Genomic DNA, 27,901 nt, shown 5'->3' with positions numbered 1-27,901 from the left:
CACCCTCCCACTCATTAATTTTGGCTGCACAATTACTGTTCCATGGGAAGGTCTGCCAAGCCACCCACAAAAGTAATCTTTACAGTGGGCTTTAAAGCACAGTCAGACACTTGTTTGTTTAAGAAGTCCTAAGATTTTGTATATAAAGAATGCTTACATGGATGCTTTGATAGTCCGTAAAGGTTGTTTTGTTTTAATTAATTAGGAAGGTGAAACATTTAGAGCAGGATGCCATCGTGCATAGTAATTCAGATCAGTCACACCTTATTAAACAAAATGATCAATGTGCAGCAAAAAGCTCAAAGTTAAACATGAAAGCATATTTGCATGCAAGTGATTAAACAGCATGGTGGACCAGTTAACATTTCTGATGACTGGGTCATTAAGCAACATAAAGTAGCTCAGGAGGAATTTGAAAACAGTTATGACTTCTTAATTTTGCACCAATCTTGCTTATAGAAAAGAGTCGATAAATGCGACAAAACCTAAAATGGAAACATTTAATATTTGCAGTTTAATACTAGTATTTATGTAATTAAAAGTAGTTTCAAACTGCCTAAGGTCTGTAGCATTCTGAAAGAGCAGGTGAGTGCATAATTATAATGGGTAATGCATAACTGCTGTGCTTACAGGGAATGTGTTACACTAGTTTTAGATGCTATAACTAAGTGGTGGAAATTTGGACGTAAGGCACCAATATCTTTGTAATTTACATTTTTACACTAAAACTTATCATCACTCTCCCAACTTACCTATGACTATCTCAAATTTTAACATCTAACCAACTCATTCAAAATAAATCCTTAACACGTAACATACTTTCTAACACTCAGGCCCCGTACACACGACCAGTTTCCTCGGCAGAATTCAGCTTCCGACCGAGTTTCTGGCTGAATTCTGCCGAGGAAACTGGTCGTGTGTACACTTTCGGCCGAGGAAGCCGACGAGGAGCTCGGCGAGGAAATAGAGAACATGTTCTCTATTTCCTCGTTGTTCTATGGGAGCTCTCGCCCTGCCGAGCTCCTCGGCGGCTTCAGTGCTGAACTGGCCGAGGAACTCGATGTGTTTGGCACGTCGAGTTCCTCGGCCGTGTGTACGAGGCTTAAAATGTAACCCTAATCCTAACCATTAAGAACAAAGTCGCATTCCTGACTAACACTATGCTAACTAGCTTGTGTAAAAAAAATGTGTATACTTACCAGTCAGGTCAGGTTATCCACCTTCTTTTTGTCAGTGAACGGTTGGGACATGGGAGAATATAAATGATATGATGGGGACTCTCTCCTCTCCCCTGCAGGCTACACTCACTAAAGCAGAGGATCATGTGACCAAACCAGATTGGGCTGAAAATAGGTAGGTATACGCATTTTGTTTACACAGGTTAGTCAGCATAGGTGGCAGAAAAGAGAAGCGGACATGTTTAAACATACCCTTAAGATTATATCTACTCTGACATTGAACTCAAAACTTTAAACTAGCCCACTAACACCTAAACAAATCAAAAAAAATATTAAACTAGCTAAATCCATTAAACATAATTAAATCTGATAATTTAACCCAATGCCTTTCCCTTATAATAACCATTAACATTAGCCTTAAACCTAACACCCTAACCACTAATCCTAAGCCTAACTTTACCTTAGGAACATCTGTATGTAAATTACAGGGATGAGCCTAACACCCCCCGGTTCGGTTCGTAGCAGAACATGCGAACAGGCAAAAGATTTGTGCGAACACGCAAACACCATTAAAGTGGAGGTTCACCCTAATTCACATGTATATCTGACCAGCTTCCTTATATTCGTAACAGGTACAGAACGGATTTTTTTTTTTTTGTATCCTTTACGTAACTTGTAATCCATAGGTTTCTATGCCTAGGGGAATTGTCATCTGGGAGGTCGGCCAGATGATTGACGGCTGTTCCATCCGGCGGTTAAGGCCCCGCCCCCCGTATTGCGTAGGCACGCACGAGTTACGGGGTTTCCGAAAGAAGCCAAACATGCAGAGATGTGAGTCGGATCTATACGGCGCATGCGCTCTGCATGTTCGGCTTTTTCCGGAAACGCCGTGACTCGTGCGCGCCTACGAAATACGGGGGCGGGGCCTTATATGCCGGGGGGAACAGCCATCAATCACCTGGCCGACCTCCCAGATGACGATCCTCTTAGGCCCCGTACACACGACCAAACATGTATGCTGAAACTGGTCCGCGGGCCAGTTTCAGCATACATGTTCGGTCGTGTGTAGGCGCGAGCGGGCCGAATTCCAGCAAACATTTGCCCGCCGGGCCTTTTCCCAGCGGGCAAATATTCCTGGACGTGTTTTAAAACCGTCCGCTGGAATCCTGCCCGCTCGGACATGTACGGTCGTCAGTACAGACCTACCGTACATGTCCGAGCGCCCGCCGTCCCTCGCATGCGTCGAATGACTTTGACGCATGCGTGGAAGCCTTTAAATGGCAGGCCCGCCCACGTCGCCGCGTCATCGCCGCGGCGACGACACGGACACGCCCCGCGTAGTGTTTACGTGCGGACTTCTGTACGATGGTTAGTACAACCATCGTACAGAAGCCCTCTGGCAGGCATGTACGGTGAAAACGGTCTGACGGACCGGTTTCACCGTACATGTTTGCTCGTGAGTACCCGGCCTTAGGCATGGAAATGCCTACTCCCGCGGGGAGAAGTAGATTGAAAAGATTGACTGTAAGGAAGTTGGTCAGATGTAAATATATTAAGGTGAACCTCCGCTTTAAAGTCTATGGGACACGAACATAAAAAAAATCAAAAGTAAAAGTATGTAGAGACCCAGGTACAGCCCCAGGGGAAATGTATTAATGCAGAAACAAGTTTTAGAAATGTTTTTTTTTTAGGGGCATTTTAATAATGCTTAAAATGAAACAATAAAAATGAAACATTCCTTTAAATATCGAGCCTGGGGTCTCCTTAGTCTGCCTGTAAAGTAGAGCATATTTCCCATGTTCCTAACAGTACCACAGCAAAATGAAATTTCGAAAGGAAAAAATGGCATCTAAAACTGCTTACGGCTGTAATGTATTGCCAGATCCCTGCAATATAGATAAAAATCATTGAAAAAAAAACCCACGCCCACTTTTTTTTTTAAATGGCGTAGGGGTCCCCCCAAAATTCATACTAGGCCCTCCAGGTCTGGTATGGATTTTAAGGGAAACCCTGTGACAATTTATTTTTTAAATGGTGGTCCCCCCAAATCTATACCAGACCCTTATCCGAGCACGCAACCTGGTAGGCCACAGGAAAAGGGGGGATGAGAGAGTGCCCCCCCTCCTGAACCGTACCAGGCCACATGTCCTCAACATGGGGAGGGTGCTTTGGGGTCTCCCCCAAAGCACCTTGTCCACATGTTGATGGGGACAAGGACCTCATTCCCACAACCCTTGCCCACTGGTTGTGGGGGTTTGCGGCGGGGGGCTGATCAGAATCTGGAAGCAGGGGGCCCCCAGATCCCACCCCCTATGTGAATAAGTAGGGGTACATTGTACGTTGTATCGACCCTACCCCATTCACCAAAAAAAAGTAATACTGACAGGAGACAATTCCTTTATAAAAAAAAGTGTCCCTCGATGTAAATCCATCATCAATCATGGCGTCCCTGCGACTGCTGTCTTTTTGCTTTGACAGCTCTTATATAGGCAAAGGCGGGGCCACTCACTTATGTAACTGGGTGACCCCGCTCATTCTGACGTCATGTGACATCAGAGGGGGACAGGGTCACCCATTTACATCACCGGGTGGCCCCACCCTTTGCCATATAGTAGCTGTCACTGCGAAAGGATGGCAGTTGAGGGGTGCCTCCTATGAATGCAGAGTTTTTAAGTTTTTTTTTTATTCTGGACCGTCTGTGCTATGATTGAAGAAGGATAGACATCGCAGGAGACTTTTTTTAAATAAACAAATTGTCAAAAGCTGTCTGCTGTTATTTTTACTTTTTTTACACTTTTTTTGGTGAATGGGTAGGTATACAATGCACCCCTACCCATTCACATAGGGCGCAGGATCTGGGGCCCCCTTGTTAAAGGGGGATTGCAGATTCTGACAAGCCCTCCATCCACAGAACCCCACAACCACCGGGCAAGGGTTGTGTGGATGAGGCCCTTATCTTCATCAACATGGGGACAAGGTGCTTTGGGGGGGACCCCAAAGCACCCTCCCCATATTGGGGGCATGTGGCCTGGTACAGTTCAGGAGGGGGGCACTCTCTCATCCCCCCTTTTCCTGTGGCCTGCCAGGTTGCATGCTCGGATAAGGGTCTGGTAGGGATTTTGGGGGCTATATAACTCACAAAGTGCAGCACTAAGAATTAATAAAGAGCCTCAATGTTGAGAAAACATGACAGCTCAATAAAAACAGACCAATAGGTGTAGGTCCACACAAAGGAAAGGTTCACACTGACTCTTACCCCAATGAGTGGACTACTTAATAAAAAACAAACACACTTGAAAATCCACCACTTAGATTTCAACATAAACATAGGGAGATAGATCGCATATTGCATGAACATCAATAGGATCCTCCTTAGACAGACTCTCATCACATCAGGACATCATGTAAATAGGTTTAAAAAAGAAATTGCACAGTATTACTGACAAGTACATTTATTAAGAGTACAACACAGTAAAACGTGCATTTCAATCCAATAAAAATGATCAATGTTTCGAACCAGTGTGATGGCTGGCTGTCGAGCTTGGCAACGTCACATAACCCAACTCCTCACACTGAGGTTAGTCATAATCATACTTCCTCAGGGGCGTGGCCACATATACAAGATTTGGCCTGAGTGAGGCCTGCGTGCCCCCTTCAGGGCGTGCAGGATGCGCACTGCGCGCTCTGCGATCAACGAGTCTATGAGACACGCTGGATCACAGATCAGAGTAAGGGGTCGTTCCCGACCCCTTACCACGTGATCAGCTGTCAGTCAATGACAGCTGATCATGTGATGTAAACAAATCCAATAATCAACATACAAATTTGCAGCAGAACACCCCATAATGTTTGGTATTCGCCGAACGGGCGAACACCCGATGTTGCGTTCGACTCAAACATCGGGCTCATCCCTAGTAAGTAAAAGTAAGTCTAAGAGATGTAATACATTTTAACTGCTTGCCGACCAGTCGCCGCAGTTATACGGCAGCAGGTCGGCTCTGCTGGGCGAGATCACGTAGCTATACGTCATCTCTCCCAGCAGCCAATAGGGGCGCGTGCCCCCGCTCATCCCTGATCCCGGCGCGCGTGCCCGGCAGGCGCGATCGCCGCCGGGCATCTGCGATCGCTGGTTATAGAGCGAGAACCGGGAGCTCCCGGTCCTGTCAGAGGAGAAATGCCTGATCTTCTGTTCATAAAATGTATGAACAGCGATCAATCATTTCCCCCAGTCAGTTAACCCCTCTTCAGTTAGAACACACCTAGGGAACTTACTTAACCCCTTCCTCGCCCCCTAGTGTTAACCCCTTCCCTGCCAGTGGCATTTTTATAGTAATCAATGCATTTTTATAGCACTGATCGCTATAAAAATGCCAATGGTCCCAAAAATGTGTCAAAAGTATCCGATGTGTCCGCAGTAGCGAAAACAATCGCTAATTGTTGCCATTACTAGTAAAAAAAAAAATATTAACAAAAATGCCATAAAACTATCCCCTATTTTGTAAACGCTATAACTTTTGCGCAAACCAATCAATAAACGCTTATTGCATTTTTTTTTACGAAAAATATGTAGAAGAATACGTATCGGCCTAAACTGAGGAAAACATTTTTTTTATATATCTTTGGGGATATTTATTACAAAAAAAAGTAAAAATTATTCATTGTTTTTCAAAATTGTCACTCTATTTTTGTTTATAGCGCAAAAAATAAAAACCGCAGAGGTGATGAAATACCATCAAAAGAAAGCTCTATTTGTGGGAAAAAAAGGACGCCAATTTTGTTTGGGAGCCACGTCGCACGACCACGCAATTGTCATTTAAAGCGACGCAGTGCCGAATTGCAAAAAGTGGCCGGTCATTGACCAGCAATATGGTCCGGGGCTAAAGTGGTTAATACAAAAAGTAAGCTTTGATCTGTCTAGAAAAGCAAATCTTAAGCATTTGTGTCCCAACCCTTGCCATTTATTTTAAAATAAATTATGTATAACATAATAAATACCTAAAATAAATGCAAAAAATAATATTAATAATAATCTTCACAAATCTTCACAAATAAATAAATATTTTACTAGTCTATGTAATATTTTTATAGATAGATAGATAGATAGATAGATAGATAGATAGATAGATAGATAGATAGATAGATAGATACACACACACACATATACACAAATGGTTGCATGCTTTCATTTCCAACAAAACATACTTGAGAAGCTGAGGAAAACAGGCACATTGTATTACTATCATTTTGACCTTGGGTCATCGTAGCTCTTTGCTGGAATGAACAACTTCTTTGCTTTCACAGTGTACATGTAAGGTTACACAACTTTCATTAGCAGCTAACCAGTTTCACAGCTGAGCATTATACACATACAGGGAAGAATTATTTGGGTCTTATGTGTTTATGTGTATATATTCTTTAAGGAAAATAGCTTAATAATGAGATTCTATTACATTTGTTTAGAGCTGCAAACATGCCTGCAACTATTATAAATCTATAGTTCAGCAGGTCAAGATCCAAAATAAAAGGATCGTGCTTGTTCATTATCATAAACAATTTTATTTCATGTGTTTGTATGATGTGTAGACATGTTTTCCACAATCTTTAGAATTTGATGACATTTTTTTATAAAATAAATGCATTATTTATAGTAATATTGATTTTATTTTTTGTATCTTGTTGCAAATATGCAATTTATATTGTATAGACATTGCACACAAGGTCAAGCAGAGTTTCTAAATCAGAGAGGGGCAGAACAAAGACTCTCGGGAGAAATAATTGTATCTTTAGAGAATGAAATTCTCAATTTTCGGGGTAAAGGAGTTATATCACATGGGGGGAGCTAATACATCCAAGGTCTGACTGCACAGAAAAAAAAAACAATCTTACAAGTAGGCTGTAGTCATTGTCCATCATAAAAGCTTTAAGATTTTTTTTTTTTACTTTGTTAACTAGCAAGTTTATACAGACAACATGTCACAGAGGTATTAACTTGATGCAGGCTGTCATTGTCTGTAGGGCAAGACACATATGAATTACAGAGCAGTGCATGTAGCATGCAGTCTGTGTATGCGACAATGGCAGCTTCTAGCGGAAAGCTATTTAGCTAATTCAGATAATTAGCTTTTTAAACAAATAAAAATTAAAGCCACTGTATTATAACCACTGCTCAAAGCACTGTACATATTAGTCTTGTGGCAGGTTTACATTAAAAAATTAATATATATTAAAAAACCCATTTAAAACTATACCATATACAGCTATGACTTAAAGTGGTTGTAAAGGCAATTTATTTTTTATTTTTTTATCTTAATGTATTCTATGCATTAAAATGAAAAGCCTTCTGTGTGCAGCAGCTCCCATCCCAATACCTACCTGAGGTCCATCTAGACCTAGCAATGTTGTAGGAATGTCTTGGCTGCACGGGACTCAACTCCTCATTGGCTAAGACAGCAGTGAGGCGCCATTGACTCCTGTCAATCAAAGTGAGGTAAGAAAGGGGGAGGCCCCAGGCCGCGTATCCATGTCTGAATGAACACGTGGAGCTGTAGCTCAGATTGGGTGTACCCATAGCAAGCTACTTGCTGTGGGGGCACTTAACAGGTGGGAGGAGCCAGGAGCACTGAAGAGGGACCCTAGAAGGGAAGGATCTGGCTGCTCTGTGCAAATTCACTGCACAGGGCAGGTATGTATAACATGTTTGTTATTTTTATATAACTCACAAAGTGCAGCACTAAGAATTAATAAAGAGCCCCAATGTTGAGAAAACATGATAGCTCAATAAAAACAGTCCATTAGGTGTAGGTCCACACAAAGAAAAGGTTTACACTGACTCTTACTCCAATGAGAGAACTACTTAATCAAAAACAAACACACTTGAAAATCCTCCACTTACGGTAGATTTCAACATAAATCTTAGACAGACTCTCATCACATCAGGACATCGTGTAAATAGGTATAAAAAACGTAGTTGCACAATATTACTGACAAATATACAATTTCAGCAAAATGGACTAGCCTGCTGCATACATTTTTTCACTTTTTGGGGTGTCTTTGAAATTAGTAGATTGATCATTTTAATTTCCATCAAACAATGTGGCATCCCCTCACCTGCTCCCCTCATAATATATTTTTTGGTTTAATATCTCAAATAACAAAGCAGTCTCACATGGTCATTTGCTAAATTAATATATTTTCCAGCGGCCCCTTCCCCAGCTTTCCATACTGAAACATCCCCCGCAGCAGCTGGTGGCAGAGGAGGAAGGTGGGAGAGGAGAGGAAGAAGGCACAGCACAGAGGGGGGTAGGGGAGCACACAGCGGGGCCCAGGTGGCAGAAAGAGGAGGAACAGGCAGTGGTGGTGCGTCGATAGTGGGCGCAAGAGCGCCACCCCCTATCTCCTGCATTGCCACTCAAACAATACATAGATTCATGCACCGCTGACGCCCACTAATCAGAGTTGTGGTGCACAGGTGAGCTGTAAAAGGGGGGAGTATGATAAAGTGAGCTGCAGTCATTGAAGGGGGAGGCATGCATAGGTGAATTGCAGAAGGATAGGGGGGTGCAGAAGTGAGTAACAGACATGGGGTGAAGAGGGGAGTTGCAGAAAGAGGGTGCAGAGGTGAGCCACATAAAAAGGGCGCAGTGGTGAGTCACAGAAAAAGGGGGCGCTGGGGTGAGGCGCAGAAAGAGGGCACAGGGGTGAGTCACAGAAAGAGGGCGAAGTGGTGAGTGGCAAAAAGAGGGTGCAGAGGTGAGTCGCAGAAGGAGGGCGCAGAGGTGAGTAGCAGAAAGAGGGCGCAGGGGTGAGTTGCAGAAAGAGGGTGCTGAGGTGAATCACAGAAAGAGGGCGCAGAGGTAAGTTGCAGAAAGAGGGTGCAGAGGTGAGTCACAGAAAAAGGGCGCAGAGGTGAGTTGTAGACAGGGGGTTGCCAAAGAGTGTGGGTGTGTAGATGTGAGTTGGAGAAGGGTGGGTGGTGCAGAGGTGGGTTGTGCATGGGTGGGAATGAAGAGATGAGTTATGGATGGGTGGGTTTGCAGATGTGAGTTATGGACAGGGGGTCAATGGTCAGTCTACGTTGAGTCATATAATGCAATAACTTAACTTTGTTTACATGTATTGCCATATGACCCCCTAGGTAGAAACCATTGATCAACATAGAAGAAATATAGGAAGGCATGTATAACAAGTAAAAAAGCAGTGCAGCGCAAGAAACATAAAAGAAACAATACTAAAAAATGACACAAGTACAAATTAAGATTGATGATAAGAACAGTCCAAAAGGTTTCACTTGTAAAAAATCTTCACTTGTAAAGACAGCAAACACTAACAAGTGTCCAGAAGTGACTTCTCAAGTATTTTAAGGTGACTGTTGACAACATCCACCACCGGCAATTCTTAGCAGCTCACCTCAGCACATGGACCCCTGAGCTAGACAGGCAGTTCCCTCACTGGGATGGTGTAAACAGGATCACTGCAAATTTAACTGCTCACTGAGATGAGAGGATACACGCTGGTGGCTTGATAACTGGCTCTAAGGCCTCGTACACACGACCGGACATGTCCGCTGAAACTGGTCCGCCGACCAGTTTCAGCGGACAGATCCGATCGTGTGTACAGGCTAGCGGAGAGATTTCCAGCGGACAAATGTTTCTTAGCATGCTAAGAAACATGTCCGCTGGAAAGCTGTCCAGCGGACATGTCCGCTGGTTAGTACGTCTAACCAGTGGACCGAAATCCCGCGCATTCGTCGAATTGATTCGACGCATGCGTGGAAGCATTGAACTCACGTGAGAGAGAACGTCGGTGTCGTCTACGTCACCGCGTTCTCTGTCCGCGCGGATTTCGGTTTGATGGTGTGTACAGCCATCAGACTGAAATCTCCGAGCGGACATGTCCGATGAAAATGGTCCACAGACCGTTTTCATCGGACATGTCCGCTGGTGTGTACGAGGCCTCAGACTCACACATCAGATCCAAGTAATCAGGTACATAAATATGAGCTCCCCTGCTTATTTTAGCGTAGGAATTGAAAAGTCCCAAGATGGGAGAAAGAGGCAAAAGGAAAAATAAGAAGAATAAGGTAAGGTAGAGGTTTAGGTCATGTGGAGAAGGCTAGTGGACTTAGGATTTGTGAATGATACGAACAGTGTCTAGTCATGTGTAGCAATGTTCATAGTGTGGATTATAGTAGAAAACTGGTTTATTTGTTCAGAAGATCCAGATATGTTTCAGATAATTTGAACAAGAATCAAGTTGTCCATGTAGCATGAAATCGAGAGTCATGGGCAATTGCAATTGATCCCTCGTAATATCATGAATATCATTCATTCTTTGTAGCCAGTCTTTTTTTTTTTTTTTATTGTTTATTTATAAGTTTTTGCGAGTCATTCAAAAGAAAATACATATGAATCATTAACAGTTTGAAGGAATGCAGGTATACATTGTCTTAGTGAACTACTAAGCACATATAACTTGTACAAGTAAAGGAATGGCAATGTGAATAAACAGTTACCTTGAGTGGGAGAAAGAAAATCAATCCCATTGAAGGAAAGTAGAGAAAATAAACACATAGTAAAATAAGTAAAACACAGAGATAAAAATTGAAATAAATTTGAAACAGCCACCCATCCTGACCTCACAGGGGTCATAGAGGCATCATAAACATACTGTAAAACCACACAAAAAGATCTACACATAAAGAGAAATGAATAGCGTATACACTCACAGGAATACATAGGCACTTGATGATAACTAACTCAGTTAATTTCCTTCAGACCCATATACTGAATCATCCCATGCTGACCATGTTTCAGAAAATTTCTGTTCTGTATCCTCCACTGTAGCCGTCAGTTGCTCCATTCTGCATATGTCAGCTACAGTAGTGAGTAGGGATGAGCCGTACACCCAACCCTTCGAACGGACCAAACGTTCACGGAAACTTTTAGAACCCCATTGAAGTCTATGGGACTCGAACGTTCAATTCAAAAGTGCTCATTTTAAAGGCTATTATGCAAGTTTTTGTAGCAAAACAGGTTTGAGAACCCGGGTCTTGCCCCAGGGAACATGTATCAATGGAAAAAAAAGTTTTAAAAACGGTCGTTTTTTCTGGAGCAGTGATTTTAATGATGCTTAAAGTGAAAAAAATAAATTCCTTTAAATATCGTCCCTGCTGGGTGTTACTATAAGAAAAAAAGTCATCTAAAACTGCTTGCGACTTTAATGTAATGTCTGCAATATGGATGAAAATCATTGAGAAAAATAGCATGGGTCATTACAAGCCCCTCATTATTTTAAAAATGAAACATTACATATGATTTGTGTACATAGAAAATAAACAGAGAGCTAACACTTTGTCTGAACCTATCTTAAATGTCATTAAAATAGTCAGGAACTGCTTAGCAACCAACAACTGCTGAGATAATGAACACTGTGGTGAGAAGTCTGTATGTCATGATAACTTAGTGCCCCTGTTCCTCATTCCAGCACCCGGGTGTTGGCTGTTACTTTTCCTCTGTCTGTGTTCACTTGCAAGGTGATTAATCTGATTAGTCACCTGATATAAGCAAACCGAACACTCTATCATTGCTTGTGATAGAGAGAGTTACCTGCATTGTTCCTGTTCAAGCCTCCCATTTGTCTGCCTTGCTTTGCTGTTGTATCTCCCTGTGTATGACCTGGATCGGATATTGGACTATTCCCTGAACTCAGCCTGCCTTATTACCTAGAATGTCATTGGATTGGATATTGGACAGTATACTCCCTGAACTCAGCCTGCCTTATTACCTGGACCATCTTAGAACCATGATATCTGTCTGCTAAACTGCAAGTAGTCTGTTTGCTCTGTTCGCATCTGCCCTAGTGTGGTGGCCAGGCACTATAGCATTGTGTAAGTCCTGGGGCAACTAAGGGCCAGATCCACAGCCAGCCGCCGTAACTTAAATATTCCCATTTAAGTTACACTGCCGCAAAATTTCTACCTAAGTGCCCGATCCACAAAGCACTTACCTAGAAATTTTCGGCTGTGTAACTTAAATCCGGCCGTTGCAAGGCGTTCCTATTCAAATGGGGCGAGTCCCATTTAAATTAGGCGCGCTCCCGCGCCGGACGTACGGCGCATGCTCACGACGTCATTTTTCCGACGTGCTTTGCGCGGTTTTACGTTGTGCCGGGTTTTGAGAATCGCGACGGGCGTAAAAAAAAAATACGAGTTGCGGCGGAAAAAAAAAAATTCGAAAAAAAAAGACGGTGACGCGGGATAGAAGGGTCTACTTTTACAAGGCCTAAACAGTTTAGGCCTTGTAAAAGCAGCCCTAATTTTGCGTTTGCAAACTAATACTTACGGAGAAAAAACGAAGAGTAAAAGCTTTGTGGATCTCCGTAAGTGCTAATTTGCATACCCAAAGCAGCATTTCGACGAGAAATGCCCCCAGCGGCGGCCGAGGTACTGCATCCTAAGATCCGACAGTGTAAGTCCCTTACACATGTCGGATCTTCTCCCTATCTATTGGAAACTCTCTGGTTACATGGCAGCACACATCAGTCTAACACTGCAGATATCTGTGTGGACATGAAACGTTCTTAGGTAGCACAGTATGCAAAGCTACAAAATATTTAATTTTGTAGCAAATATTGTTTAAAAAAAACAGGAACACTACGCGCAAGATTTGGGGAGCACACCAAGTTTGTGGAGAATGGAAACACCAAACATAAAGTTCCAAGACATTGTTAAGTTCCCGATTTCTGAGTCTGGATCATTGAATCCATTTCTAACAAAATTTTAGCTGTAGAATGCTTAAAAATTGTGAGAGAGACATATTGGATCTTCACTTTGAACTCCCTGTCCCCAGGGGGTTTGAATGGACAAATAGAAATCAATACTGTTATTTAAATATTCCTTTCAGTTAGTGAATACAGTACTACTGCTCCCTCTAATGGTCTTTCAGGTTTTCTTCCTTCATTGAACTACACCTTATTTTTTCAGTCAGTGTGTACATCTCCAAATGCAAACTTTTGCACAGCCATATTGTGTGTGTTTGTATAGGCTTCATTCTGTTGTTCATACATGTTGTTTTATTTCAGTCAGGCTTTTTTTGGTACTTTTTGTGTATTTGTGTGGTAATCCTGATTTTATCAGACACTATTGCGATCCTATAATGTTCTTTTTCTCAATTGTATTAATGATTGTCCACTGCCCAGATACATGTAGAATAGCCCTGGTGCTTTTTAATATGGTTTTACATTAATTTAGTTAGGTTGTGCCCTGTAGTCTCATTTGGAATATAAATAGATAGGTCTTGTTTGAATGGGGCAGGCTTGAGAAAGAGACGTTGCAGCCTTGAAACCACTGAAGCCACACCTCCTTGACATCAGCTGGTGTCTGATGTCCCTCCTCTGTTTCTCATGCAATCAGAGAGTTCCTTAGCATCCTAGGCAGACCTAACTAGAGGCATTGAATGGATTCCTGTTTCCTGCCATTACTGAGATGAATACCTCACCAGGATGAGTTCTGATGATTATCACTTTTTATCTATTCATTTGTCGTTTTTATAATGAATAAAAGTTAGATTGTACCTTCTGCTGTTCTTATCTGTTAATTCTAGATATCTCTCCAGTCTTCTGGAGGTGCTGAATATAAGTGTATCGTAGCCAGCAAGAGTTAAACCCTGATGTGCCTAATAAGGAACTTTGTGGACTTTTGCTGAGTTTGCATATATATGTGGAGTTCATACTGCATTTTTTTATGCCATTTGTTATGTTTTTTTGTATTAGTATCATGTCAGTCTCTTATTAAGTGGTATTATCCTCTGGTAACATAATAGATCTCTCTGGTTATGTGGCAGCACTCATCAGTCAAACTAACACTGCAGATATCTGTGTGGACCTGAAACTAATATACAAAGCTAACTATTTTTGAATCATTTGCTCTTGTTTTGCAATATGGCTTATATAAATAACCAGACATATTATTTGATTTAAAATTAGTAATAAAGTTATGGTTGTTTTATAAACTGTGTGTACTAGTTTTTATTTAAAAATGAAAGTTGCATTGATGTATAGGCTGAACTTAATGTGAAAGAGGTAACCATAGTTCAAGGGTTGAAGAGGTTAATTCTAAAATCTGCAGCACAACAGAAATATTTCACAGACTAGCCGCTTTGTAGTAATCGGATGTCCTAGCTAGACACATATTCTTTTTGTCAACTGTGTTCGGTGCCTCTTAAATTGGTTAATGACATAACAGCCTAAATTGGCTAAAACACCAGGATAAAAATCTTACTTTAACAATTAGAGTTATTTTCAATCCAACAAGATTTGAAAATCACAGTATTTGAGCAATGTGCTTGAAGTATGTGTAAACATTTTTGGTATGGACCTGATTGATCTCATTAAAGGATACATAAATAATACCATCCACAATTAAATTCAGTAATCAGTGGCTTTAAGTTTACTTTGATCATGGGCCTTCCTGAATGGATTGGAAATGTCTTCTAACCTACTGTCATTATGACAATAAGTAAACATGACATTAATTTTTTTACTTTTAAGTACTGCATATGTTATTAGTAGCAGCCCATTACAGGGCTTAACTGATTCTGCCTATACTATATGCTGCTGTTTTATGAAGCATAATCACATTTTAAATTCATTTTATCCTAGGTACAATGCTTTATTTTTAACCAAAGCCAAGAGGTTCCAGTCAAAGAAATGCAGTGAAAATGGCAAGTGAAATCATATATTTCCTACTAAGTATGTAATTAGAGCAAAATAAGACCATGAAACTGCTATGCGGTCCCAAACTGTCTGCCTACACATTGTTTAATGCAGTTAGCAATAGTATGTAGCACCCTCTAGCTAGTAGGTGCTAGAAGGAGGATTTTTCTGTAGAGTAGGAAAATTTAGGCAGGCCTAGCTGGCCTGTTTTTAGGCAGGCCTGTTTTTTTTTTTTTTTTTCATTCTGGGGCTGGGAGTGGCTCAGGGTAGCAGCTGCTGACTCACAGGCAGCATCACTGAGACCTCCCCCTTTTTAGAGCTTACTAGAAAGATCTGGAAAGAGAGGAGGAGAGGAGAGGTGGAGCTGCCTGGTGTGTTTTGGGGAGCCCTGACCAAACCCCAACCTGGATTGGCAGGGAACAGGCTTCCTTAAATACCTGGGATCAGCCCAGCTAGGAAGGATTTGTTGGGTGGAAGAGCTGGAGTGAGAGAGTGTGAAGGCTGTCAGAGCCAATGAGGAGCTCCCCAGTCTGGGGGGGGGGTGACCCTGGGCCAGGGCTCGGGTGCATCAAGGAGGAGAGAAAAGATCCTGGAAGGAGAAGCACATGAGAGAGCAGGGAGAGCACAGCAGGAGAGAACACTGCTGGGAGACTCCAGGGAGAACAACTGGTCGCAGCGCCAGGAGGGCTGGTGGGTGAGCGCATTTAGGAGGACTGGGGAGGCACACCTGAGAGTACTGGGAGATTGCAGTTTGAGATGGGTGCAGAACCAGAGGGGAGGACTGTGAGAAGGGCAGTGGAAAGAGGTCATTGCAGCCAGGCAGGTTGACAGGCCCTGAAGAGAGCTATCTGGTATTGGTAAAAAGAAATGTACTTCTGCGCTGATAATATAAAGTAAGTGCTATATATTAAATCAAAGAAGTTCCACCAACGATTATTAGCAGTTTAGAGTAAAAAAAAAAATATATATGTGAAGCACTCCCTCTTTTTCAAAAAAGTACTATGTGACGTAAATACAAAATAAATGAAATGAAATAGTGACCCCTATTGGGAGTTACATAGTTACATAGTTACATAGTTAGTCAGGTTGAAAAAAGACACAAGTCCATCCAGTTCAACCACAAAAAATAAAAAAACAAAATAAAAAACACAGTAAAATCCTATACACCCAACTCCATACCCACAGTTGATCCAGAGGAAGGCAAAAAACCCCAGCAGAGCATGATCCAATTTGCTACAGCAAGGGAAAAAATTCCTTCCTGATCCCCCGAGAGGCAATCGGATTTACCCTGGATCAACTTTACCTACAAATCTTAGTACTCAGTTATATTCTGTACATTTAGGAAAGAATCCAGGCCTTTCTTAAAGCAATCTACTGAGCTGGCCAGAACCACCTCTGGAGGGAGTCTGTTCCACATTTTCACAGCTCTTACTGTGAAAAAACCTTTCCATATTTGGAGGTGAAATCTCTTTTCCTCTAGACGTAAAGAGTGCCCCCTTGTCCTCAGTGTTGACCGTAAAGTGAATAACTCAACACCAAGTTCACTGTATGGACCTCTTATATATTTGTACATGTTGATCATATCCCCCCTTATTCTCCTCTTCTCAAGAGTGAATACATTTAGTTCTTCTAATCTTTCCTCATAGCTGAGCTCCTCCATGCCTCTTATCAGTTTGGTTGCCCTTCTCTGCACTTTCTCCAGTTCTCCGATGTCCTTTTTGAGAACTGGTGCCCAAAACTGAACTGCATATTCCAGATGAGGTCTTACTAATGATTTGTACAGGGGCAAAATTATATCTCTGTCTCTGGAGTCCATACCTCTCTTAATACAAGAAAGGACTTTGCTCGCTTTGGAAACCGCAGCTTGGCATTGCATGCCATTATTGAGCTTATGATCAACTAAAACCCCCAGATCCTTCTCCACTACAGATCCCCCCAGTTGTACTCCCCTAGTATGTATGATGCATGCATATTCTTAGCCCCCAAGTGCATAACTTTACATTTATCTACATTAAACCTCATCTGCCACTTAGTCACCCAATTAGACAGAGCATTGAGGTCGGCTTGTAAATTGGAGACATCCTGCAAGGACGTTATTCCACTGCATAGCTTGGTGTCATCTGCAAAGACAGAAATGTTACTTTTGATCTCAGACCCAATATCATTTATAAATATATTGAAAAGTAAGGGTCCCAGCACTGAACCTTGGGGTACACCGCTGATAACCTTGGACCATTCAGAGTAAGAATCATTAACCACGACTCTCTGAATTCTGTCTTTCAGCCAGTTTTCTATCCATTTACAAACTGATATATCCAATCCTGTAGACCTTACCTTACACATGAGCCGTGTGTGCGGAACTGTATCGAACGCTTTTGCAAAATCCAAATATATCACGTCCACAGCCACGCCTCTGTCCAGGGTTTTACTTACCTCTTCATAAAAGGAAATCAGGTTTGTCTGACAACTTCTGTCTTTCATGAATCCATGTTGTCTGCTGCTTAAATAGTTTTTTTCCAGTATTGCCAATGACACCACAAATATATTGTATATGTCACAATGAAAAAGTGATACGGGCAAACAGTGACTTCTAGTGGGTACAAAATGATAACACATATACCAACTAACATTAATATGTACAACCAATGTGGTTACAAAAATATGTATGTATATATCAGGCAAAGTCCATTAATACAGTGATATCTTCTGTGAACTAATGCTGTCCACACAAAATCCAATGGTGAATGATAACAAATTAGTGAATTAACACCACGTGGACCCTCCACCAGTCACACTAGGCACTTACCTCCCAGAGCAGCCCCTAATTGGACCAAGTAGCACTTTCCCCTTAATCCAGGATCTTTAAGCTCCCAATAGTAAACTCCTGCAAGCATGATCTCTCATATATGATGGTAACATAAGGGTAAAAAAGAAACTAGCATAGTGTAATACTGTAAAACAAATATTATTTAAAACACAAGCAACTATTCCACTGACATTTAGCAATGCACCATCCTGTTGCATACAGGTGATGAACATGAAAATATATAGATCCGTCCCTGGGGTCACAAAATCATCTGAAAGTCCTCTGCCCTGCTGCCCTCATGGGTGATCGTGTACTTCCTACAAACGATGCGATGACGTCACAAGCCCTGCTCTTGTGACATAGAAGTCCCAAGAAAGTTGCACTGAATGTTCCTGGGCTTCCTATAAATCCCTTTTTCCCATCCAAGTTCAATCCCCTCAATAAAAAACAAAACAAAGTAAAAACAAAGCTTATGGACTGTTCTATGTCTGAGTGACTAAGAGATGGATGCCAGGTTGGGCAATTACATTCAGCAACCACTACAGGGGCATGGCTACAAGTATCTTGTAACACTTGTGTACATTTGGGAAAAAAATGAATGCATATACATTTTGGGAACCTCTACATTACTGCAATTGTACAGTATATGTTCATTATGCATACTGTATAGTAGTCTGTATTCTTAAAGAAATTGCCTATAATACAGAGAAAGAGGGCCCATTAACAGTTTTGCTATAGGGCCCCATCACACATAATTATATCTCCACTTCCTATCATGAGTTCAGAAAGGGTTTTCAGTCAAGTCCCATCTGGAGCCATCCTTGTAGGCTCAAAATGACCTGTGCCCCTGCAACAACACTCGGCTCTCTGTTTACTGTGTTCTGTTTTCTTATATTATAAATTGAAAGCCTAAAGAAATGTCTGTAGTTCTGACAAAAAAGGAATGTAAAAGCTCAGAAAGCCATCTAGGAACATTTCTTCTCTATGCAGTTTGTCAGACAGACAAAGGTTATATTATACTTTAGGCCCTGAATCACCCACATACCAAACTAGTTTAATAATGATAGGAATGCTACATTCTCTCTCTCTCTATTGAAAGTGTTCCTGCAAAAAAACAGGAAGCATTGTCCCTATATGCCAAGGGTTTCCTTAAATACTGCATTTTTAAATCAACGCAATTGTTAACCATGTTTTCTATGAAATCAATAAAAAAAAATTGTATGATTGACATTGTAGTATACTAAATCTTGGAGAATCTGATTATCTATAGTTGCTGTGAATTAAAGCAATTTACCCTTGAGGGGAAGCAACACATTACAAATCCGAATACTTATATTACATGCCCAATGTAATGTTCAAATACCATATGCAAGCACAATGGCTGAGCTTGTAATAGCATAAAAGTTCAGTTGTGTGACTGATTATTTTAACTATACAATTTCAATAAGCTTTTGAAATTTACTGATATTCTCTTTTCTAAAAAAATAAAGGTTTCTTAAAGGAGAAGTCCAGCCAAAGCTTGTTTAGCTGGGCTTTTCCTATGGGTCACAGGAGTGCAATTTGTTTTGCACTCCTGTGACCCCTTTTCATCAGAGAGTGGGCTGATGCTGCATCCACCTAGGTTAGTATGAATGGTCAAAAAATACTTCTCTTTTAATGTTTTATGTGACCTTCAAAATGTAAAATACAGAACATAAAAAATGACACTCTGTATTATTAGTAAAAGTTGTAGTAACAAAATAGTGCAAAGTAATGTACACTAACTAGATGCCGACCAGCCGCCGCAGTTCTACGGTGGCAGGTTGGCTCTCCTGTGCCCGCTTCGAGGGCCCTCTCGAAGCGGGCACTAGGGGCGCATGCGCGCCCCTGCTCGCTCCTGACTCCCACGCCCGACTCCCGCGATCGCTTCTTACACAGCTCCCGATCCTGTCAGGGGAGAAATGCCTGACCTTCTGTTAATACAATGTATGAACAGCGATCAGTCATTTCCCCTAGTGAGTCCACCCCCCCCTACAGTTAGAACACACCCAGGGAACATACTTAACCCCTTCCGCGCCCCCTAGTGTTAACCCCTTCCCTGCCAGTGGCATTTTTATAGTAATCAATGCATTTTTATAGCACTGATCGCTATAAAAATGAAAAAAGCAAAAAAAAAGCTGATCGTCGCCATTACTAGTAAAAAAAAAATATTTATAAAAATGCCATAAAACTACCCCCTATTTTGTAAAAGCTATAACTTTTGCGCAAACCAATCAATAAATGCTTATTGCAATTTTTTTTAACAAAAAATATGTAGAAGAATACGTATCGGCCTAAACTGAGGAAAAAAATTGTTTTTTTATATATTTTTGGGGGATATTTATTATGGTAAAAAAATTATTTTTTTCAAAATTGTCGCTCTATTTTTGTTTATAGCGCAAAAACTAAAAACCGCAGAGGTGATCAAATACCACCAAAGGAAAGCTCTATTTGTGGGGAAAAAAAGGACGTCAATTTTGTTTGGTAGCCACGTTGCACGACCGCGCAATTGTCAGTTAAAGTGACGCAGTGCCGAATCGCAAAAAGTGTTCTGGTCTTTGACCAGCAATATGGTCCGGGGCTTAAGTGGTTAAAGGGCTATTTCCCTGTTTGTATTTTAACTGCATTTTAAAGAGAAATCTATTTCTTTAAATCTTTTTTTTTCGTTTGTTTGCGCCCCCTCTCGCTCCTGCATCGCCACTGAAAAAAAAAACATAGATTCATGCATTGCGTGAATCTATGTATTGTCGCCGCTGCCCACTATTCAGATGGCCAGCCCCCTGGTGAGCCATCTGAATAACAGCAGCTGGTTGGCTTTGGAAGTGTCTATCAGAGCCAGCGGCAGTTTTTAAAGGGGGCAAACTGGCGGCAATTGATGGGCACAGTGGCGAAAATAGCATTGCACAGTGGCGACAATGGCATGACACATTGGCGACAATGGCATGGCACAGTGGTGACAATTAATGGGCACAGTGGCTGCGTTTGGCATGGCACAGTGTTGACAATGGCTTGGCACAGTGGAGACAATGGCATGGCACAGTGGCGACAATGGCATGGCACAGTGGCGACAATGGCATGGCACAGTGGCGACAATTGATGGGCACAGTGACGACAATGGCATGGAAAAGTGGTGACAATGCTATGGCACAGTGGCGACAATTAATGGGCACAGTGGCTGCGTTTGGCATGGCACAGTGGGGACAATTGATGGCACAGTGGTTGCATTTGGCATGGCACAGTGGCGACAATTGATAGGCACAGTGGCGACAATGGCATGGCACAGTGGCGACAATTGATGGCACAATGGCTGCGTTTGGCATTGCACAGTGGTGACAATTGATGGCACAGTGGTTGCGTTTGATGGCATGGCACAGTGGCGACAATTGATGGGCACAGTGACTGCGTTTGATGGCATGGCACAGTGGCTGCGTTTGATGGCATGGCACAGTGGCAACAATTTTATGGCAACGTGGCGACAATTTTATGGCAACGTGGCGACAATGTTATGGCACAGTGAGGCTGCAATTGATGGTTTTTTTTCGTTTGTTTGCTCCCCCCAAAAAAATGTGAGCACCAGCTGCCACTGGCTTGAAGGGTTCTGTTGCAGTGTGTTAACATGTGTTACAGGATGCACTAGCATGTTTTTCCTTAAACATCCTATTCATTATTATTGGGCTGCCAACTTGCCACAATGGGTAATAAAGGTACATGACATCTTTTGTGATACAATGCACCACAGTATGTGCATTGTGGTCTGCTGCAGTTAATTTTCCTCTACTGTATAAAGCACTGGGGTGCTATTCACAATGAATGCCACTGTAATGCAACACTCATGCTGCGTACACACCATCACTTTATGTGATGGAAAGAAACGACATTTTCTGTATAGTAAAAAACAACGTTTTTGAAACTTCAATTTTCAAAAACGACGTTGCCTACACACCATTGTTTTTTCACAATGCTCTAACAAAGCGAGGTTACGTTCACCACTTTTTTCCATTGAAGCTCACTTCATAACTAGCTTCTGGGCATGCGTGGGTTTAAAAACGTCATTTTAAACACCGTTTTTTGCTACACACGATCAATTTTTGTGAAACAAAAAACGACGTTTTGAAAAACTACACATAAAATTGAAGCATGCGTTTGATGGCATGGAACAGTGGCGACAATTGATGGGCACAGTGACTGCGTTTGATGGCATGGCACAGTGGCTGCGTTTGATGGCATGGCACATAAAACAATGTTTTCTCCCACACACTGTCATTTAGATTGACGTTTTTAAAAATGTCGTTTTTTTACATCACATAAAGTGATGGTGTGTACGCGGCATTATAGAGTGGGTGCATTGTCATGCATGGTACAAAAGGCTCATTAGCCTGAGTACTTTAGCCCATGTTGCTGAATTGACATGCAAACAATAAAAACATGATAGTACTGCAATTGACTATTCTGTCAAATTCTATTAAAGTGTCACCTAATGGGGAAAAAAGTTCCATAATAGCTATCTAAGCTAGAAAGTTCCTTGAATGTAGGGACATTGTGGGGATAGTCTGTTGGAAATCACTGTAAGGGAGGTGGTTGAGAATCCTGTGACCCTGAGTTCAGATGTCTAAACAGGAATGTGGCCACAAGACCTAATAATTCACTTAAAGATAAGCTGTGTGAATCAATATGTAGCCATTTGAGCTTTGTATCGGTGTGCACAATTATTAGGCAAGTGATTATTTTGACCAAATTATAATTTTTTATGCATATTGTCCAACTCCAAGCTGTATAAACTTGAATGTTTATTGAATTTAAGTATATCATGTGATCTGTAATTGCGTAATGAGGAAGGGTGTGGCTTAAGGAGATCCACGCCCTATATCAAAGTGTGCATAATTATTAGGCAGCTTCTTTTCCTAAGGCAAGATGGGCTAAAAAATAAATTTAACTGACTCTGAAAAGTCAAAAAATCTGAGGGATGCAGCACTCTTGAAATTGCTAAGTTATTGGGGCATGATCACAAAACCATCAAAATCACAAGAAACATGTTGAGAAAAAGATTTGAGAAGAATCAAACATGAAGCTACCAGGTACCCATTATCCTCCAGTGCTGTCATATTCCAGAGCTGCAATCTACCTGGAGTGCCAGAAGTACAAGGTGTTCAAACCCTCAAGCCCTGTAACACGATCGGTTTGTCTGATGAAAATGGACCGATGGACCGCTTTCATCGGACAAACCGATCGTGTGTGGGCCCCATCGGTTTGTTTTCCATTGGTGAAAAAAAATAGAACATGTTTTAAATTTTCCTATGGATAAAAAAACGATCGTCTGTGTGGAAGTCCATCGGTCAAAAATCCACGCATGCTCAGAATCAAGTCCACGCATGCTCGGAAGCATTGAACATAATTTTTCGCAGCACATGGTAGTGTTTTACGTCACCACGTTTGGAAACGGTCGGATTTTTGAGCGATGGTGTGTAGGCAAGACTGATGAAAGTCAGCTTCATCGGATAGCCAATGAAAAAATCCATCGGATTAGATTCTATCAGATATCCGATCGTGTGTACAGGACTTTAGAGACATGCACTGCATGGCTAGCTAGTAAAGGCCTTAACGATGAAAGAATAATGACGTGGCCTTTTCCCTTACCTGACCTAAACCCTATTGAGAACTTGTGGGCCCTTCTTAAATGGGAGATTTACGGTAAAGGGAAATGGTACACCTTTCTGAAAAGTGTCTGGGAGGCTGTGGTGGCTGCTGCACAAAAAGTTGATCATCAACCGATCAAAAAACTGACAGACTCCATGCATAGCAGGCTCATAACTGGTATTGAAAAGAAGGGGGGTTATATTGGTTAAAATGAGATGGGAACCGCGCTCAGGTAACTACTAAGTGGAGATAGGTAGCAATGAAGGGGGTGGGGTAGGCCAGGTGGTTCAATAAAAGTAGTAAATTATTATAAATTAAAATAAAGTAAAAAGACTGCAGCCCCCCCAAAATGTGTGATCCCCTAGAGGACACAGAGAGATTAAAAGAGAGGTGTGTAGGGGTGGTGGCGCTGTCTCAACTCGAGGCTAAAAATACCAGAGAATTAGTACATGATAAACTTCTATCAGGCCCAATAAAATTATGGAAATGGATCTTGGGTGTGTGGTGAATAGAAGTGCCTTAATGTGGTGTAAAACAATGGGCTGAAGCGCAGTAATATGTACCAGAAAATTGGTGTATACTGAATAAGGCTAACAGTCACAAGTGAAATAAACCAGTTGTGAATCCATACATAAATAAACTATAACTCAAACAGTGCAAAAAATATATGATATAAATGTGACGCGGTTTCACCGCTAACAGTCCAGGCCAGTAATGCAGAGGTGGGTGAGATATTCCAATAGGACAGTCCAGTGTAAAAAAAAGTTTGTATATGTGTGCACAGCAATTATTACAAAAAATATAAAAAATATAATAGTAGTAATTAATAGTCCATGAAAGTTGGACTAGATATATATGAATATATAGAAAAAACACACAAAAAATATAAAAAATATATATAAAAAAATATATAAAAATTAAAGTTCGTGACCAAGTGCATCCAATCAGAATAAGTGTTCACAATCGACAATTTTGTGTGACTTCTCGCAGTGGTTCCGGTGCTCCCCCTATGGGTCCCCACTCACCAGAGGCACTCACCCCTGCAGGGGTAAAGTGCATGTAGTAATGGTCTCCGGATCACTCGTCTTTCCGGGTTTTCCGGGTGTGTTTCTCTGTTGTGGATGGTGCCAGGCCTGTGGTTTATCCAATTTCCTCCAGGAGAAAAGAAGAAGGCTTCTCATAGAGTAGTATATTCAAAATTAAGGTTTTTATTTATAGTACCGCCGCAGACTGGCAAGTACCAAGTAAAAAGTTTATATAAAAAATATATTAAAAAGTCATCAAACTCGGAATGGATCCAGTAAAATAAAAACAAAGTAGGAGCAGGTAGGCAGCTTGGCTAAAAAGCAAAGTAGCAAGCCTCCCAGCACAGCACTTGTAACCAGTTATGAACGTCCGCACCAGCCTGGGAACGGCGTGCGTTCCACCGTGAGATCAGCTGTGGTCCTCTGGTTAACCCGGAAGTGCGTGCCGGCGTGCGTGTGTCCGCTCTACGTACGTTTCGTTTCTGTCACGTCTTCAGAAGCGGGTACACGCATGCCGCTGCCAGTGATTTAAATAGCAGACGTCACCATGGAGGAATCCCTCCCACTACGTGGCAGAAGCCAATCGGAGGTTGTACTAGTGGGAACCCATCCAATCAGATATATTAGGTAGAAAGACCCAGGACGTTCCTAATTTCCATGGTGAACGCCTACTAGCAGACAAAATTCAGTATTTATGCAGTAACTTTCAACATGGCAGCATACTATCAAAGTGATGAATAAGGATATAAGAATGTAAGCTATGTCTCCTTATGACTTCCGTGTGCAACGGATAATAACCGGAGCTGCAGTGATGAGTTCAGTGAGTCAAACATAATAGAAGAGACGTTATGGCAGTCTAGGCTGCTATGTGCATGGGTGTGTAAGGGCCAAAATTGTCCTATAGATGTATACGGGGATGGATGAGTGAGAGAATAGCCGCTAGTGTTCATAAGAGGATGTGCAAGATGCACATACTTTCGGAGGGTAGGGCCAATCTAGTATACATGTGGTTCCGGGAAGCTAGGGTGTACATACAGTAATAAGTAACATCATGTATGAAAAGCACACATAGTCAGTCCATATGGTTACAATACAGAAAGATATAGGCAGTAGATGTGTAGTGCCTACCAAGACAAGTTAGTCAGTGTAGAAGTAGCCATGCAGGGAGCACATCAGGGCATGTAGTGTATTCAAATGCCTATTAGTAAGGTGAGCAATATAATAGAAAAATAGAATAAAAATGACAAAACAGAAATGGTGAAGGCAATAGTCGTGGGGAGAAGGAACCTCCTGATATATATGCAAGCTCATAGGAGCATGCTAAGGGCTATATGGTATAATGTCAATAGGTACAATCACAGGACATACAGTCGATTGTCATGATGGGAGTCTGATCTTGATGGCACTATGGCTCCCATCAAATAAGGGTGACAACTAACCCCATGTATTTGTGATGCTGATCGTACAACACCTAGGGTAGGGTAGCATGCATCAAATATGGTGGAGTGTCAATTGATCAGGGATTGGCAAGAAAACAGTTAAGGTCAATGTCTTTATTTAGCCCATGGGGCGCCAGGGACCCCAGACGGTATATCCAGCTGGTCTCGTTTTGGGATATAGCAGTGGTCTTATTACCCCCCCTCCAATTATCCTTAATTGTGTCGATCCCATAAAAGATCAAACCAGTGGGGTCTTGTTGATGACATTCTTTAAAGTGTCGTGAGAGGTGGTGTTTGGGGAAGCCTGCTTTAATCCTATTAATATGCTCACGGATTCTTATTTTCAAGGGTCGTGTAGTTCTGCCCACATATTGCAAGTGGCACGGGCACTCAATGACATAGGTCACGTGTGTGGTTTCGCAGGTAATGAGTTCCTTGATTTTGTATTCTTTGAAATCATTCCTTGATTTGAAGCTCATTTTCCTTCTTGGTTGCTTTTTAGTGACCCTACACGCTAGACACCTCTGACATTTAAAGAATCCCTTGAGATCAGGGCAGATATTAACAGGCTGGGGTGGATCAATCACATTGTGTACAAGGTGCTGGCGGAGGGAAGGTGCTCGTCTGTAGATGAAACTAGTTTTTTTTCCCAAGATGTTATTGAGGGCATGGTCTTCCTGTAGAATCGGCCAGTATTTTTTAAAAATGTGTTCGAACTCTCTATACTGGGAATTAAAGCCAGTGATGAACGCCACATCAGTTTTGTTCTTTTTGCTTTTCCTGTTTAGGGACAGCATGTTAATCCTACTCATGTTCAGAACTTCATCTTTTAACTTAATCAGCTGTACCTCCTTGTACCCCTTCTCTTTGAACCGATCCACAATTATATCGGCTTGGGCTTGGTAGTCAGTAATAGAGCTGCAGTTCCTCCGGAGTCGCATCAGTTGCCCTTTTGGTATGTTAGCTTTCCATCTGGGGTGATGGCAGCTGGTTGATGGAATATATCCATTGCGATCCGTGGATTTAAAGTGAGTTCTGGTATATAGCTTCGAGCCCTCCTTGTAAATCTGTAGATCAAGGTAATCTATACACTCTGCATTGCATTTCCCTGTGAAAGTGAGACCATATCTGTTCGTATTCAAGTTGAGTAAGAATTCTTGGAAGGTGTCAGTTGTTCCATCCCAGAGGATGATAAGATCATCAATATAACGCCTATACAACTTGATCTGTGGGATATTCTGGTTGTATACGTATTCTTCCTCCCAACTATCCATCAGTAGGTTGGCAACGCTAGGGGCATACCGAGCCCCCATCGCTACCCCCCTTGGTTTGGACATAATAGTTTTTCCGGTACCAGAAATAGTTACACTTCATCGCCATCTCAAGGCCTTCTATAATGAAATTGATCTGTGCTTGTTTTAGCCGTGTGTTCTGATGTAGGGCTTTTTCCACCCCAGCCACGCCATCCTCCTGGCATATGCTAGTATAGAGTGAGTTCACATCTATAGTGGCCAAGAGTAGATTCTCCACATTATCCACATGTTGCAGTTCGTTGATCAATTGCAGACTATCTCGAAGATGGGATCTACCCAGCTTGACGATTGGTTGCAGTAAAGTGTCCAGGTACTCGCCCAAACGGGAGAAGATGGAATTAATCCCACTTATTATGGGTCTACCAGGGGGTTTTTCTAGTCTCTTGTGTATCTTGGGGGTGTAGTATAGCACAGGTGTTTTAGTAGAGTTGGACACTAAGTAGTCGGCTTCATTTTTATTCAGTATTCCCATAGTTAGGCCCTTCTTTATAAATTTCTCTAGTTTTGCATTGAATCGTATTTTGGGGTTTCCTCTTAGTTTCTTATAGGTATTTTCGACCGAGAGTAAATTTTCCATTTCTTCCTCGTAATCCCTCTTATTGAGGATGACAAGGCCCCCTCCCTTGTCTGCCGGTCGAATTATTACCTCATTTCTATTGCCAATTTCCTTAATTGTTTTCCACACATTTTTATTTTTGTTTTTAAATTTTCTCTGCAAATTTCCATAATTTTATTGGGCCTGATAGAAGTTTATCATGTACTAATTCTCTGGTATTTT

This window comes from Rana temporaria, chromosome 5, assembly GCF_905171775.1.
Source record: "Rana temporaria chromosome 5, aRanTem1.1, whole genome shotgun sequence".
Lineage (NCBI taxonomy): Eukaryota > Metazoa > Chordata > Amphibia > Anura > Ranidae > Rana > Rana temporaria.
This window is presented reverse-complemented; position numbering follows the sequence as displayed.